This window comes from Micromys minutus (assembly GCF_963924665.1).
Source record: "Micromys minutus genome assembly, chromosome: 2".
Classification (NCBI taxonomy): domain Eukaryota; kingdom Metazoa; phylum Chordata; class Mammalia; order Rodentia; family Muridae; genus Micromys; species Micromys minutus.
The window spans coordinates 47,992,174-48,010,778 of record NC_137971.1 but is presented as its reverse complement, the minus strand read 5'-3'; positions in this window follow the sequence as shown (position 1 = coordinate 48,010,778).

The window sequence follows — 18,605 nt, the reverse complement described above, 5'->3', positions numbered from 1 at the left end:
TGTGAATGCATAGTTTGATAAGTGCCCCTATTAAAATGCCAATGGTCTGATGCACCAGTAGGTTGTTTAATTCATGTTTTAGATGAAGGGTGAAGACCTCCCTGCTCCAGGGATTTTTAACAACTGCAAAGTACAAGAAGATGGTTTGCAGAAAAGATCTCAAAAGCAAATCTAAGGATACTGAGCACAGTGGTTTTTGGTGATGAGTTTTTGTCCCCCTTCTTAAATGATTACTAATGATTTTTGTCCAAATTAATCATGGAGATTTACTTTCAACAAAATTCTCTTGGCCAAATTGGATATGAGATGCTGACTGAATAAGAATCCTCAAGAACAATTTATTTTAAATAGAAGTAGGGAGACCTAACATGAATGGCCATATGTGAGCTAGCAGCTTTCCCTAACAAATAATTTTAATTTTGGACCACCAACACCAGCATAGTTTTCTGTTTGTCACTCTAACAGATTAACAGTGAGATAGTTAGTGATGCATTCCCTCAGCAGGCTTCAAATAAACTCTGCAGAGTGACATTCATTAAATACCACAGGGGCCGTGGACTGTGTTTAGTTATAAGTATCAATTTGGGTTTAGAATGATGATTCTGATACTAGCTATATGTTTAGCAAGCTTGTTGAACTTTCTTTGCTATTATGTTTGCAATACAGTATTAAAAACAATAAGAGAGTAGCTTTCCTCTGTGGCTATGAGGACTGACAATCACAACATGCAAACAACTGCCAAGGGAGCTGTGCATTTTGTAGCTCTAGTTTCTAAGACTAAGCATTATTCCAGCTCTTTTTAGTCTTCGAGTTGATACTTCACTAACTGTGGTAGCTGAATAGCTTTGTCAATTAAATTCCCATCCGTTTCTGTATCCATGCTGTAAAAGGACAGATGCTTTATTCTGCCATCTAAATGGCCAGAATAAAGGTTGAATGATGGGCCACCCGGAACGGCGACTTCAGGACTCAGAGTGGAGCCTGGCCCACCTGCCACCCGGAACGGTGGCTCTTAGAGGCTGAGCAACTGGTGAGTGGGAGACCTAGGCTGTTGGGGAGCAGAGGGATCTCTGCAGAGTGCACACGAAAAGTGCACCCCCTGCCTTGACCTGCCCTGTCTTGCCCGATCCAGTGACCGGGAACAGATCTTAGGAACTTCTGTTCCCACCTGGAGGCGACTTCAGGACGCAGAGCGGAGCCTGGCCCACCTGCCACCCGGAACGGCGGCTCATAGACGCTGAGCAACTGTGACCGGGGACAGATCTTAAGAACTTCTGTTTCCACCCGGAGGCGACTTCAGGACGCAGAGCGGAGCCTGGCCCACCTGCCACCAGAAACAGTGGCTCTTAGAGGTTGAGCAACAGGTGAGTGGGAGACCTAGGCTGCTGGGGAGAAGAGGGATCTCTGTGGAGTGCACACGGAAAGTGCACCCCCTGCCTTGCCCTGCCACGCCCTGTCTGATCCAGTGACCAGGAACAAAACTTTAGAACTTCTGTTCCCACCCGGCGACTCTGAGGCATAGAACAGGGCTCGACCCATCTGCCACCTGGACCAGTGGAGATCCAGGGACACAGAACAGATACAAGGGAAAGGCAAGAACATATCACTGACAACAAAATGGCAAGAGGAAAGCGAAAGAGTATACCCCAAGGAAACCAAGACAACCTGGCAACACCAGAACCCAGCTCTCCCATAACAGAAAACATCGGAATACAAAACACTCCAGAAAAGGAAGGCACAGACCTGAAATCATACCTCAAGACGCTGATAGAGATACTTAAACAAGAACATGAAAAAAAGCAAAAAGACTCAGAAGCTTTTAAAGAGGAAACAAGAAAAACACTCAAAGATTCAAAGAACTAGAGAAAAACAGAATCAAAGAGATGAAGGAATGGAAGAGGGAATTTAAAACGGAAATTGACACAATAAAGAAAACACAAAAAGAGATAACCCTAAAGGTAGAACACCTAAAAAAGAAATCAGGAATCACAGAAGCAAGCATTTCCAATAGATTACAAGAGATGGAAGAGAGAATCTCAGGGGCAGAAGAAAACATTGTAAACATTGAAAAAACAGCCAGAGAAGATGCAAAAAACAAAAAGATCCTAACCCAAAATGTCCAGGAAATCCAGGAAACAATGAGAAGACCGAACCTAAGTATAATAGGAATAGAAGAGGGAGAAGAGTATCAACTAAGAGGCACAGTAAATATCTTCAACAAAATCGTAGAAGAAAAACTTCCCTACCCTCAAGAATGAGATGACCACAAGCATAAAAGAAGCATTCAGAACTCCAAATAGGTTGGGCCAGAAAAGAAAAACCTCCCGACACATAATAGTAAAAACATCAAGTGCCCAAAGTAAAGAAAGAATACTAAAAGCAGTAAGGGAAAAAGGTCAGGTAACATATAAAGGCAGACCAATAAGACTCACACCGGATTTCTCAACAGAGACTATGAAAGCTAGAAGAACCTGGACAGACATCATGCACACCCTAAGAGAACACAAGTGCCAGCCCAAGCTGCTATACCCAGCAAAACTATCAATCACCATCAATGGAGAGATGAAGATATTTCAAGACAAATCAAAATTTACACAATATCTAACCACAAACCCAGCACTACAACGAATTATAGGTGGAAAACCCAATACAATGAGGGAAAATACAGCCTAGTAAAAACAAGAAAACTCCTAAACAAGAAAACTAAAAGAAGAAAAAGACACAGACACAACTCAACCCACAAAAGCAATAATGGCAGGAAACAGAAACAACTATTCCTTGATATCTATTAACATAAATGGACTCAACTCCCCAATAAAGAGAAATAGACTATCAAACTGGATGCATAAACAAAATCCAGCATTCTGCTGCATACAGGAAACTCATCTCAGAGACAAAGACAGACACTATCTCAGAGTTAAAGGGTGGGGAAAAAACTTCCAAGCAAACAGCTCCAAGAAGCAAGCTGGAGTGGCTATTCTAATATCGAATAAAGTAAATTTCCAACCAAAAGTTATCAAAAAAGATAAGGAAGGACACTTTTTACTCATTACCGGGGAAATCTGTCAGGAGAAACTCTCAATCCTTAAAATATATGCTCCAAATAAAAAAGCACCCACATTCATAAAAGAAATCCTACTAAAGCTCAAAAAATACATCTCACCCCACACAATAATAGTGGGAGACTTTAATACCCCACTCTCATTAATGGGCAGATCATGGAAACAGAAACTGAACAAGGACACTGCAAAACTAGCAGAGACTTTGAACCAACTAGAATTAATAGATATATTGAGAACATATTATCCTAAAGTAAAAGAATACAACTTCTTCTCACCACCCCATGGCACGTTCTTGAAAATTGACCACATAATTGGACACAGAGCGAGCCTCAATTGATATAAGAAGATTGAAATACTCGCATGCATCTTCTCAGATCACCATGGTCTACGGCTGGTCTTTAACAACAACAAAGACAACAAAAAGCCCACATACACATGGAAACTAAACAACGCTCTGTTAAAGGATAGCAGGGTCAAAGAAGAAATAAAGAAAGAAATTAAGGACTTTCTAGAATTCAACGAAAATTATAACACAACATCCCCCAACCTATGGGATGCAATGAAAGCAGTATTGAATGGAAAACTCATAGCCCTAAGTGCTTCCAAGAAGAAACTGGAGAGAGCTCACATCAGCAACCTGACAGCACAACTAAAAGCCCTAGAACAAAAGGAAGCAGATATACCCAAAAAGAGTAGACGGCAAGAAATAATCAAAATTAGGGCAGAAAAGACCAAATAGAAACAAAAAAACCATTGAAAAAATCAACAAAACAAAGAGTTGGTTCTTTGAGAAAATCAACAAGATTGATAAACCCCTAGCCAGACTAACTAAAGGGCAAAGAGAGAGTATCCAAATTAACAAAATCAGAAAGGAAAGTGGTGACATAACAACTGAAACTAAGGAAATTCAAGAAATCATCAGATCCTACTACAAAAACTTATACTCCACAAAATTGGAAAATCTGGAGGAAATGGATGAATTCGTAGACAGATACAAGATCCCAAAGTTAAACCAGGACCAAGTAAACCATCTAAATAACCCTAAAGAAATAGAAGAAGTCATCAAAATTCTCCCAACCAAAAAAAGCCCATGTCCAGACGGGTTCAGTGCAGAATTTTACCAGACATTTATTGGGGATATAACACTAATACTCTACAAACTATTTCAAAAGATAGAATCAGATGGAATACAACCTAACTCATTTTTTGAGGCTACAATAACCCTAGTACCTAAACCACACAAAGACCCTACAAGGAAAGAGAACTTCAGACCAATCTGACTTATGAACATTGATGCAAAAATACTCAACAAAATCCTTGCAAACCGAATCCAAGAACACATTAAAACGATCATTCATCATGACCAAGTAGGCTTCATCCCTGGGATGCAGGGATGGTTTAATATAAGGAAACCCATCAATGTAATCCACCATATAAACAAACTCAAAGATCAAAATAACATGGTCATCTCACTAGATGCTGAGAAAGCATTTGACAAAATCCAACACCCCTTCATGTTAAAAGTCCTGGAAAGAACAGGAATCCAAGGTGCATACCTAAACATAATAAAAGCAATATACAGCAAACCAACAGCCAACATCAAACTTAATGGCGAGAAACTTGAAGCAATCCCACGAAAATCAGGGACTCGACAAGGCTGCCCACTCTCCCCCTACCTATTCAACATAGTACTGTAAGTCCTGGGTGGAGCAGTTAGACAGCAAAAGGAGATCAAGGGGATACAAATCGGAAAGGAAGAAATAAAAACATCACTCTTTGCCGATGACATGATAGTGTACTTGAGTGACCCCAAAAATTCCACAAGAGAACTACTACAGCTGATAAACAAGTTCAGCAAAGTTGCTGGATACAAAATTAACTCGAAGAAATCAGTAGCCTTCCTATACTCAAAGGACAAACATGTGGATAAAGAAATTAGGGAAAAGGTACCCTTCACAATCGTCACAAAAACTATGAAATACCTTGGTGTGACTCTAACTAAGCAAGTGAAGGACCTGTATGACAAGAACTTCAAACCTCTAAAGAAAGAAATTGAGGAAGATCTCAGAAAATGGAAAGATCTCCCATGCTCATGGATTGGAAAGATCAACACCTTAAAAATGGCCATCCTACCAAAAGCAATCTACAGATTCAATGCAATCCCCATCAAAATTCCAACCCAGTTCTTTAAGGAATTGGAAAGATCAATGTGCAATTTCATATGGAATAACAAAAGGCCTAGAATATCGAAATCCATCCTCAACAACAAAAAAAAATCTGCGGGAATCAATATTCCTGACTTCAAGCTATATTACAAGGCAATTGTGTTGAAAACTGCATGGTACTGGTACAGAAATAGGCATGTGGATCAATGGAATAGAATAGAAGATCCGGAAATGAGCCCTCATGTATATGGTCAACTGATTTTTGACAAAGGAGCCGTAGACATTCAATAGAAAAGAGGACAGCCTATTCAACAAATGGTGCTGGACCAACTGGCACTCAGCATGCAAAAGAATGAAAATAGACCCTTTCTTATCTCCTTGTACAAAGCTCAAGTGTAAGTGGATCAAAGATCTCCACATTAAAACAGATACACTGAAATTATTAGATGAGAAAGTAGGGAAAACTTTAGAATACATAGGCACAGAAGAAAATTTCCTGAACAAAACACTAATGGCTTAAGCTCTAAGGTCAAAGATTAACAAATGGGACTTAATGAGATTGCAAAGTTTCTGTAAGACTAAGGAAATTGTCAAGAAAACAAAAAGGCAACCAACAGAATGGGAAAAGGTTTTTACCAACACCACATCAGATAGAGGCCTAATATCCAAGGTATACAAAGAACTCAAAAAGCTAGACACCAGAGAATCAAATAACCCTATTAAAAAATGGGGTACAGAGCTAAACAAAACGTTCTCAATTGAGGAACACCGAATGGCTCAGAAACATCTGAAGAAGTGCCGGACATCCTTAGCCATCAGGGAAATGCAAATCAAAACAACCCTGAGATTCCACCTCACACCAGTCAGATTGGCCAAGATCCCAAACTCAGATGACAGCAGATGCTGGCGAGGCTGGGGAGAAAGAGGAACACTTCTCTACTCTTGGTGGGGTTGCAAACTAATACAACCACTCGTGAAATCAGTCTGGCGATACCTCAGAAAATTGGATATAGTACTACCTGAAGACCCAGCTATTCCACTTCTGGGCATATACCCCAGAGACACATTAATACACAACAAAGATATATGCACCACAATGTTCATAGCAGCTCTATTTATAATAGCTAGAATCTGGAAAGAACCCAGATTTCCTTCAGAAGATTAATGGATACAAAAATTGTAGTACATTTACACAATGGAATACTACTCAGCCACCAGAAACAATGACTTAACCAAATTCTTAAGAAAATGCCTGCATCTAGAGAATATCATCCTGAGTGAGATAACCCAGTCAGAAAAGAACAGACATAATATGCAGTCACTGATAGTGGGATGCTAACCCCAGAGGCTTGCACTCCCCCTGAAACAACTCACAGACTGTATGAAGTCAAAGAAATAAAGAAAACAAAAAAATATATTTACAAAACAAGAAGACTTTGACTATTTCCATTTTGTGTTTTGTTTTGCATGTACTTTACGCTCATTGTAACTATTAGGTTTTCAATGAATACTGTCAAGCCCTTTAAAATATCAAGTACTGACTAAAAATATATTCACAGAGTTTTATGTAAAAATTATTTTAATATCTGAAAAAACAGTACTGACAAAAATGTATAATTTTAAGCAAAAATGTTTAAAATCTGTACATTTATCTTTGTTTTATAAAATAAAGTCATTTAAAAAAAAGTTTGAATGATGAAAATCTTCATAAAGCCATTTTAAAAGTTCCCTGCACAGGTCAAGGGAATGGTGAATGGTAGTGACTATTGTGCTACTAGAACCCAAAACTTTTCTATTTTATTCCAAGTATAGGATGTTTGTCCATTTGTTAAAATGGGTTGAGTCTAAAAAGGTCAATGCCAAGAGCAAGGAGACAGGAGATAGGGGTATAGTAATAAGTCAAAACAAAATTTTTCTGGGCTTTAAAAAGCATGGAATTGAATGGTTGTCTTATGAGAAGAGAAGGAGAGGAAGGAACACACACACACACACACACACACACACACACACTCACAGAAAGAGAAAGAGAGAGAGAGAGAGAGAGAGAGAGAGAGAGAGAGAGAGAGAGAGAGAGAGAGATCTGCTATCTAGTTTCTGAACATAGAAGAAAACCCATTTCAGGATAGATTTGTGTCCAATCTCCTGAAGTTTTTGTTAACGATTAAGAAATGTCGACGGACGCAGAGCGGAGCCTGGCCTACCTGCCAGGCAGAACGGCGGCTCATAGAGGCTGAGCAACTGATGAGTGGGAGGCCTAGACCGCAGGAGAGCAGAAAGATCTCTGTGGAGTACACAAGGAAAGTGCACCCCCTGCCTTGCCCTACCTGGCCGTGCCTGATCTAGCAAACAGAAACAGAACGTTGGAACTTCTGCTCACACCTGACTACTCTGAGGCATAAAACAGGGCTCGACCCATCTGACACCTCAACCAGTGGAGAACCAGGGTCACAGACCAGATACAAGGGAAAGGTAAGAACATATCACTGACAACCAAATGGCAAGAGGAAAGAGAAAGAGTATATCCCAAGGGAACCAAGACAATCTAGCAACACCAGAGCCCAGCTCTCCCATAACAGCAAACATCGGAACTCCAAACACTCCAGAAAAAGAAGACACAGACCTGAAATCATGCCTCAAGATGCTGATAGAGTTAATTAAACAAGAAAGGGAGGAAAAGCAAAAAGATTCTGAAGCTTTTAAAGAAGAAACAAGAAAAACACTCAAAGAACTCAAAGAACGAGAGAAAAACAGAACCAAAGAAATAAAGGAATGGAAGAGGGAAATTAAAACAGAGATTGACACAATAAAGAAAACACTAAAAGAGATAACCCTAGAGTCAGAAAAACTAAAAAAGAAATCAGGAGTCACAGAAGCAAGCATTTCCAATAGATTACAAGAGATCGAAGAGAGAATCTCGGGGGCAGAAGACAACATTGCAAACATAGACAAAACAGCCAGAGAAGATGCAAAAAACAAAAAGCTCCTAACCCAAAATGTCCAGGAAATCTAAGACACAATGAGAAGACCGAACCTAAGGATAATAGGAATAGAAGAGGGAGAAGAGTATCAACTAAGGGGCACAGTAAATATCTTCAACAAAATCATAGAAGAAAACTTCCCTACCCTCAAGAATGAGATGACCACGAGCATAAAAGAAGCCTTCAGAACTCCAAAAAGGTTGGACCAGAAAAGAAATACCTCCCGACACATAATAGTAAAAACATCAAGCGCCCAAAGTAAAGAAAGAATACTAAAAGCAGTAAGGGAAAAAGGTCAGGTAACATATAAAGGCAGACCAATAAGACTCACACCCAATTTCTCAACAGAGACTATGAAAGCTAGAAGAGTCTGGACAGACATCATGCACTCCTTAAGAGAGCAGAAGTGCCAGCCAAAGCTGCTATACCCAGCAAAACTATCAATCACCATCAATGGAGAGATGAAGATATTTCAAGACAAATCAAAATTCACACAATATCTGACCACAAACCCAGCACTACAACGAATTATAGGTGGAAAACCCAATACAATGAGGGAAAATACAGCCTAGTAAGAACAAGAAAACTCCTAAACAAGAAAACTAAAAGAAGAGAAAAACACAGACACAACTCAACCCAAAAAAGCAATAATGGCAGAAAACAGAAACAACTATTCCTTGATATCTATTAACATAAATGGTCTCAACTCCCTAATAAAGAGACATAGACTACCACACTGGATACATAAACAAAATCCAGCCTTTTGCTGCATACAGGAAACTCATCTCAGAGACAAAGACAGACACTATCTCAGAGTAAAAGGGTGGGAAATAAACTTCCAAGCAAACAGCTCCAAGAAGCAAGCTGGAGCGGCTATTCTAATATCGAATAAGGTAAATTTCCAACCAAAAGTTATCAAAAAAGATAAGGAAGGACACTTTTTACTCATTACCGGGGAAATCTGTCAGGAGGACCTCTCAATCCTTAACTTATATGCTCCAAATAAAAAAGCACCCACATTCATAAAAGAAACCCTACTAAAGCTCAAAAAATACATTTCACCCCACACAATAATAGTGGGAGACTTTAATACCCCACTCTCACCAATGGACAGATCAGGGAAACAGAAATTGAACAAGGATACTGCAAAACTAGCAGAGACTTTGAACCAACTAGAATTAATAGATATATACAGAACATACTATCCCAAAGTAAAAGAATACACCTTCTTCTCACCACCCCATGGCACCTTCTCGAAAATTGACCACATAATTGGACACAGAACGAGCCTCCATCGATATAAGAAGATTGAAATACTCCCATGCATCCTCTCAGATCACCATGGGCTACGGCTGGTCTTTAACAACAACAAAGACAACAAAAAGCCCACATACACATGGAAAGTAAACAATGCTCTGTTAAAGGATAGCAGGGTCAAAGAAGAAATAAAGAAAGAAATTAAGGATTTTCTAGAATTCAACGAAAACGAAAACACAACATATCCAAACCCATGGAATGCAATGAAAGCAGTATTGAGAGGAAAACTCATAGCCCTAAGTGCTTCCAAGAAGAAACTGGAGAGAGCTCACATCAGCAACCTGACAGCACAGCTAAAAGCCCTAGAACAAAAGGAAGCAGATATACCCAAAAAGAGTAGACGGCAAGAAATAATCAAAATTAGGGCAGAAATAGACCAAATAGAAACAAAAAGAACCATTGAAATAATCAACAAAACCAAGACTTGGTTCTTTGAGAAAATCAACAAGATTGATAAACCCCTAGCCAGACTAACTAGAGGACAAAGAGAGAGTATCCAAATTCACAGAATCAGAAAGGAAAGTGGGGACATACAACTGAAACTGAGGAAATTAAAGAAATCATCAGATCCTACTACAAAACCTTATACTCCACAAAAGTGGAAAATCTGGAGGAAATGGATGAATTCCTAGACAGATACAAGGTCCCAAAGTTATACCAGGACCAAGTAAACCATCTAAATAACCCTATAACACCTAAAGAAATAGAAGAAGTCATCAAAAGCCTCCCAACCAAAAAAAGCCCAGGTCCAGACGGGTTCAGTGCAGAATTTTATCAGACTTTTATTGAGGATATAACACCAATACTCGCCAAACTATTTTAAAAGATAGAATCAGATGGAATATTACCCAACTCATTTTTTGAGGCTACAATAACCCTCGTACCTAAACCACACAAAGACCCTACAAGGAACGAGAACTTCAGACCAATCTCACTTATGAACATTGATGCAAAAATACTCAACAAAATCCTCGCAAACCGAATCCAAGAACACATCAAAATGATCATTCATCATAAACAAGTAGGCTTCATCCCTGGGATGCAGGGATGTTTTAACATAAGGAAATCCATCAACGTAATCTACCATATAAACAAACTCAAAGACCAAAATCACATTGTCATATCAATAGACGCTGAGAAAGCATTCGACAAAATACAACACCCCTTCATGTTAAAAGTCCTGGAAAGAACAGGAATCCAAGGCCCATACTTAAACATAATAAAAGCAATATACAGCAAACCAACAGCTAACATCAAACTTACTGGCGAGAAACTTGAAGCAATCCCACTAAAATCAGAGACTCGACAAGGCTGCCCACCCTCCCCCTACCTATTCAACATAGTACTGGAAGTCCTGGCTGGAGCAATTAGACAGCAAAAGGAGATCAAGGGGATACAAATTGTAAAGGAAGAAATAAAAACATCACTCTTTGCCGATGACATGATAGTGTACTTGAGTGACCCCTAAAATTCCACCAGAGAACTCCTACAGCTGATAAACAAGTTCAGCAAAGTGGCTGGATACAAAATTAACTCAAACAAATCAGAAGCCTTCCTGTACTCAAAGGACAAACATGTGGAGAAAGAAATTAGGGAAAACGTACCCTTCACAATCGTTACAAAAACTATGAAATACCTTGGTGTGACTCTAACTAAGCAAGTGAAGGACCTGTATGACAAGAACTTCAAACCTCTAAAGAAAGAAATTGAGGAGGATCTCAGAAAATGGAAAGATCTCCCATGCTCATGGATTGGAAAAATCAACAGCTTAAAAATGTCCATCCTACCAAAAGCAATCTACAGATTCAATGCAATCCCCATCAAAATTCCAACCCAGTTCTTCATGGAATTGGAAAGATCAATGTGCAATTTCATATGGAATAACTAAAGACCTAGAATAGTGAAATCCATCCTTAACAACAAAAAAACATCTGCGGGAATCACTATCCCTGACCTCAAGCTATATTACAAGGCAATTGTGTTGAAAACTGCATGGTACTGGTACAGAAATAGGCATGTGGATCAATGGAATAGAATAGAAGATCCAGAAATGAGCCCTCATGTATATGGTCACCTGATATTTGACAAAGGAGCAGTAAACATTCAATGGAAAAAGTACAGCCTATTCAACAAATGGTGCTGGTCCAACTGGCACTCAGCATGCAAAAGAATGAAAATAGACCCTTTCTTATCTCCTTGTACAAAGCTCAAGTGTAAGTGGATCAAAGATCTCCACATTAAACCAGATATACTGAAACTATTAGATGAGAAAGTAGTGAAAATCTTAGAACACATAGGTACAGGAGGACATTTCCTGAACAAAACACCAATGGCTCAAGCTCTAAGATCAAAGATTAACAAATGGGACTTAATGAGATTGCAAAGTTTCTGTAAGGCTAAAGACATCGTCAAGAAAACAAAACGGCAACCAACAGAATGGGAAAAGATCTTTACCAACACCACATCAGATAGAGGCCTAATATCCAAGGTATACAAGGAACTAAAAAAGCTAGACACCAGAGAATCAAATAACCCTATTAAAAAATGTGGTACAGAGCTAAACAAAACGTTTTCAGTTGAGGAACACCGAATGGCCGAGAATCACCTGAGGAAGTGCTGGACATCCTTAGCCATCAGGGAAATGCAAATCAAAACAACCCTGAGATACCACCTCACACCAGTCAGATTGGCCAAGATCCAAAACTCAGATGACAGCAGATGCTGGCGAGGCTGGGGAGAAAGAGGAACACTTCTCTACTGTTGGTGGGGTTGCAAGCTAATACAACCACTCTGGAAGTCTGTCTGGCGATACTTCAGAAAATTGGATATAGTACTACCTGAAGACCCAGCTATTCCACTTCTGGGCATATACACCAGAGACACTTCAATACACAACAAAGATATATGCACCACAATGTTCATAGCAGCTCTATTTATAATAGCCAGAAGCTGGAAGGAACCCAGATGTCCTTCAGAAGATGAATGGATACAAAAATTGTGGTACATATACACAATGGAATAGTACTCAGCCACCAGAAACAATGACTTAACCAAATTCTTAAGAAAATGGCTGCACCTAGAGAATATCATCCTGAGTGAGATAACCCAGTCAGTAAAGAACAGACATAATATGCAGTCACTGATAGTGGGAAACTAACCCCAGAGGCTTGCACTCCCACAGAAACAGCTCACAGACTGTATGAAGTCCAAGAAATAAAGAAAACAAAACAAATATACATATATTTACAAAACAAGAAGACTTTGACTATTTCCATGTTTCGTTTTGTTTTGCATGTACTTTATGCTTAGTGTAACTATCAGGTTTTCAATGCATACTGTCAAGCCCTTGAAAAAAATCAAGTTCTGACGAAAAAAATATATTCACATGGTTTTATGTAAAAATTATTTCAATGTATGAAAAAACATTACTGACAAAAATGTATAATTTTAAGCAAAAATGTTTAAAATCTGTACATTTATCTTTGTTTTGTAAAATAAAGTCGTTTAAAAAAAAACAAAAAACAAAAAAAAAAAAAAAAGAAATGTGTCAGTTCTACATTTTTTGGTTCATATCAAATGACCCAGTAGTATGTAGACATGAAAGTGATGCCAGGGACATAGGGTTTACTGATCCTCCAATCAAAATGAAGATCTGAATGAATTCTCCAATCAAAAATGAAGATTCAAAAAGATCTTCCAATCAAAATGAAGATTCAAATGGATCCTCCAATCAATATGAGAATCCACATAAATGAAGACAGTCAACTCAGTGCTGCGTCTATTTTTATATTTTCTTTTTGTTTTTAAGGAGTTAGCACATTTTTTTCTCTTAGCAAAATATAAGCCATTTACAACAGTTGTGTTTTTTTTTTCTGAGAGAGAGAGAGAGAGAGAGAGAGAGAGAGAGAGAGAGAGAGAGAGAGAGAGAGAGAGAGAGCTCTACCATAACTATTTTTAAACACATGGACACATAAAAACACCAAAAGTTCTGATGAATTATGAAGCATAGGGATTATAGCAATAAGAGAAAAACCAACTGATGAGCTAATTTCAAATAAAGATGGGGAAAATGTCTGTAATTTCTTTTTACCTCCTTTAATCTCTAGTTTTAACAGAACAAAATGAAACAGTTGTTTAGAATGTATTATATAGCATAAAGTGAAACATCACAGTGACTCAGATACTTCCAACAGACTTGTTCAGGAAATATGTCTGAAAACATTTTTCTTTCAGCAAATATTAAAAATTACGACCTTCTGAAGTGATTTCCCCTTTTTTGTTTTCAACAAAGAGGCCTCTTTAGTAATCATATTCGGAAGCCAAGTGTTTCAATGTCTTTTTACGTGTGGCTCCTTGGTCACCACATTATCACCAAGGGTTCCCGCTTGCTGGTTAATAGTCATAGAATTTCATAGATCTGTGTCCACTATTTTTAGCATTAGATTTACATATATAGCTGTTTGTCTATAGTGAAGTGCCTTTAGTAGTAATTGTATGAATTGTCTTATTTCTCTCTGGGTTTCTCGTTCATTTGTCAACTGCCTCAATACAGATTCAAGAATTGGCTTCACTTCTTCAACCCAGAGAGAAGAATGCGGCAGTAAACCCACCCATACAGACCAGCCCCATTTCATACCCACTGAGAAAGGCAGGGTTGGTTCAGTGGACCTATGCAGCTTCTCCAGCACTTCTGGGCTTTCTCTTTCTCAGCCACAATTTCTGATCTGGTCTTGAATATTTATCTTGATTTTATAATTACCTTTACTTCCTTGTTTCACATGAGCCTATCCCATCTTTATATAGTTCCAAAGTCCTTTCATTGCTCACTTTCACCCTATGTGTACATTTGAGAATGTGTTGTTTGCATATTATGCTGGGACATGTGTTCTGACTCAATTATGCTGGGAAGTGTGTTCTGAAGCTTCCAGACACTTCCTGTTCCTTTCTCCAGTCCCTTTGATTTCCGACCCTCACCAAAGCAGTGCCACACCACATTTTAGTGCCTTTAAATCAGACAAGTACAACTGTAAAACACAGACAATGAAGAGCAGAAAGAGGAAGGGCAAAGGTGCCTGCGCTCTTGACACCTGAACACTGCTATTGAGGATAATCCATTAGGATTTGCAAACTTTCGTATGCCAGAATTCACTTTACATACAGATGTACATGGTTTTATAAAAACTCACTAAATTAAGGTCAGATTGCGTAGATTTTCTATAATAAACTGTTTAAACTTACTGTTTCATTAACACCTTTACATATCAATTAAAATTCTTAATACTCGCATGTTATAATTTTGGAGACATTCTAGCTATTAACATTCAATTGTGTCTAAGAGGTACAAACAAGAGTTTTAAGATCAGAGATCCAATGTGTATTCTTGCCTTCAAAAGCCCCATGGCTGGCAAGTTTCACATGTCGTGAGATCCACTGAGTGTTTGTTGAAGGAGCAAGTGGTGTCAGTGTCAGTTCTTTTCACACACACACACACACACACACACACACACACACATGCATGCTCAAGCACACTCTCACACAACACCACACCCACATGAATGGTTAGGAAAGATTGGTTTCTGAAAATACTGTTTTTATTTATTCTTTGAGAATTTCATATAATATATGCTCATACAATATATATGGAAAAGAATATTTTATTCTTCTCCCTTTCCCAAATCCTCCCAGATCCCCATCACCTCCCCAATCACTTCATGTTCTTTATCTCTCTAAAAATGGACAACCGGACAACCAGCCAAGCAACTGTGGAGTCTGAGTAGGTTAACTGGTCCTGAGCATGGGTCCTGCCCTGGAGTGTGGTTGATGTGCATAGGGCCACTCTGTTGAGGAAAACATGTTTCCCTTCTCCCAGCAGGATGCATAGCTTCCTTGCAGGGGGTAGGACATTAAAAAAGTGTTTGATTTCTAATTATCTTTGTGTATTAATGGTAGTTTCCTTTCTCTTGTGGATTCGTATATGTATGTATTTTTCTAAAGTAGGCAGCATGATGCTGGAGCGTTTGTGATGTTAAGGACCTTAGAATGTGACAGTTTGAGTCAATGGTCTTGCTAAAAGGATGGGCACCATTAAAGGAACAAGAGATAGGATTATTTTTTTAGAAGACAAAGAATTCATGGCTGCTGTCTGAGAAGGAAACCTGTGGTCAGCTTGATTCATATCAGCTGGGTAGTGAGGGAGTAAAGTGGACAATAAGCAATGTCCTTTAAGTCTCCTGTCCCCCACTTTGATGGCCTTGTAGACTTACCTCTAGGCGGAGTCTCTGCATCAGACAGCGGCCAAGTGTAGGAACATCTGTGCAAAACAGTGACACACGAAGGTGACTGGCATCAACAAACCAAGTTTTGACATAAACTGTATATTTCCTTTCTGTAAAAACATACAAAGAAAACCTTTTTTTTTTTTTTTTTTTTTTTTTTGTTGTTGTTGTTGTTGTTGGTAAACTGTTCTCAGCTTAGGCGCTGCCCCACAGAACACAACCTGAGGATAGATTGCTGCAATGGCAGGAGGTCCATTTTGATCTGACTCATGTGGGGTTGCTCAGCCTCACAGGGAGAATCAACCCCGAACTCAAAAAGTTGACATCTTTTATACCAATTTTGTGAGGGGGCGTGAACTACTATTTTACGATTGGTCAGCAAAGCAGCAGTATAATTTTCAGAAAGAGGAGAGGAAGGGCAGAGGAAGGCAAGACAAAGGGGGGAGAAATTTTTGGCAATAAGGTTGTTGACAATTCTCGGAATTCAGTACAGGGAGGAGTAGGGGAGCTGTTCCTAAAGCAGTTATTTTTGTTTTGTCTTAACTCAGCTTGGTCAGCATAGCCTGGTCATTCTGACCTGTCCACTAAAACTTTTTTTTTTTTACATTTTTTAACCTGTTTATACATTCTCAAAAACATTGAGGGGTTTAGGCTGTTGATGATGCATATTTGGACTTTTCTATGAGACCTTTTGGCTGTCAGTCATTAAATTCTGTCCTTGTTTACTTTCTCAAAAAATGGGTGTTTTGGAAAAGTCTCAGAGCCTCTAAAAACTTTGTTTATACAGTTGCATAGCTCACCATACAGAATTCTGAAACAGTCTTTAAGCCAATCAGGGTCCTAGGAAATGTTTTTCCTGCATTAAAGTAGTTTCACTAACTAACTTGGAAAATTACACTGGCGGTAACGTCCTGTCGCTGTTATTAGCAGGTGTCAATGCTACCACATGGCTAACGTCACTAGGAGCAGACAGGACTTCTTGGGAGACTCTTACAGATTTACTTCAGAGAAGTGAGTCACAGGGAGGTAACTTTCTCAGGGGACTACAGTTAGTAAGGGCTGAAGAATAAGGTCTCAGGAGTACTTCCTCCTTATATGTGATGAGTACTTTCATTCCTTTCATGGGCTGCTTTCTGACTGGAGTAATTTCTGTGGAAAAGAAGCTAGCCTGTAAGCATGCACATACTTTTGGTATTTTGACACAAACTTGTAGTAACCTGGGAAGAGGGAACCTCAGCTGGAGAATCACCTCGATCAGATTGGACTCTAGACATGTCTATGGAAATTTCCTTTCCTTCTCCCCCTTAGTTTTAAAATTTTAGCTGTATGGGTGTTTTGTATGCACGTGCTGGAACATTATGAACAAGAGTGCTTGCAGGGGTCAGAAGAGGGCATCGTACCCCCTAGGGCTGGACTTACAGATGGTTTTGAGTTGCATCGTGGGTGCTGGGAATTAAACCCATGTCCTCTGGAAAAACAGCCAGTGCTCTTAACCTGTGGGGCATTTTCTTGATTTGTTAATTGATATGCAATTGCTTAAGCCATTATGGGCAGCACCATCCCCAGGCAAGTGCACCTGGTCTGTAAGAGAAAGGGAGCCAGGGAACAACCCAGAAAGCAATGTTTCTTTACAGTCTCTGCTTTACTTCTTGCTTATAGGATACTGCATTGAGTTTCTGCCCCGACTTTCCTCAATAATGGACTGTAACCTACAAACCAAATATGCACTTTCCTCTGCTAGTTTGTTTTGATTAGTGTTTTATTACAGCAATAAAGAGCAAATGGATGGCCATCTCTTAGTAAGGTCCATAACTTAACTGAGTGAAATAAGGAAACTATAATACAATTTTCTGTTTCGTACATGCATATAATGCATTTTGCTCAAATCTACTTTATTTTACCCTGCTCATTCCCCTCTCCAGTAGCTGTCCCTTTCCAAATCCAGGAACCCCTTTTCAAAACCCACTGAGCCCACTTAGTATTGCCAGTATTAATTTATTGGAGAAGGGAAAGCCACTCAGGGGCTGCATACCTGGAGAAACTTCCTTTTTTGCAGTTATCTATAACTCCTTAGCTAGAGATGGGGATTTGTGAGCCCTTCCTTATCCATGCTGAGACCTTTATAGCTGGCTTGGTCTTGCACACATCTGCAGGTAGCCATGGCTGTTGTGAGTTCTTCTGTGCAAAGACCCTGCCATGTGTAGAAACAATGTTTTATTGGTGATTCTACCGCCAGGTACTGTTTTTTCTGCTTAATCTTCATCCCTCCTCCCACCCAACCCCACTTGTTTTGGATAGTTATACTTAGATTGATTTCTTTTCTTTTGCTCTATCAGGAAAGTTAACTTGGAACCTTGAAGAGGCAAGGAAATGTTTCCTCTCTGAAACCATGCAACTTCTTAATGTGACAGGTAATTGAGAACTCCATAATAATACTTGTCTAGTGTGTCTCTTTGGCACAAAAATTTTGGCCTGAAAGTATGAGCCTGATGAAGAGCATAAATCCCAACAGTTAAGGATTAAATTGATCATGTGTCTAGCACCGGGAAGATATTAAAGAGGGGTGTCCAGGAACTTCTTGTATTGTTTTAAAACTGCAATACATGAATCTAAATTTATTTTCGAAAATAAAATACAAAATAATGGAAAAATCTAGACAGATGTAAGGTCATACATGGGAGGATTATAAATAGTGACTGGAAGGAGAAGGAAGTGAATGAAAGTGAAGAACATTATGGAATCTAATGCAGACATTTTGTTTCTGATTCCTGTTTTTCTTCCACTTCCTTACATCCCAGATCCAACTGG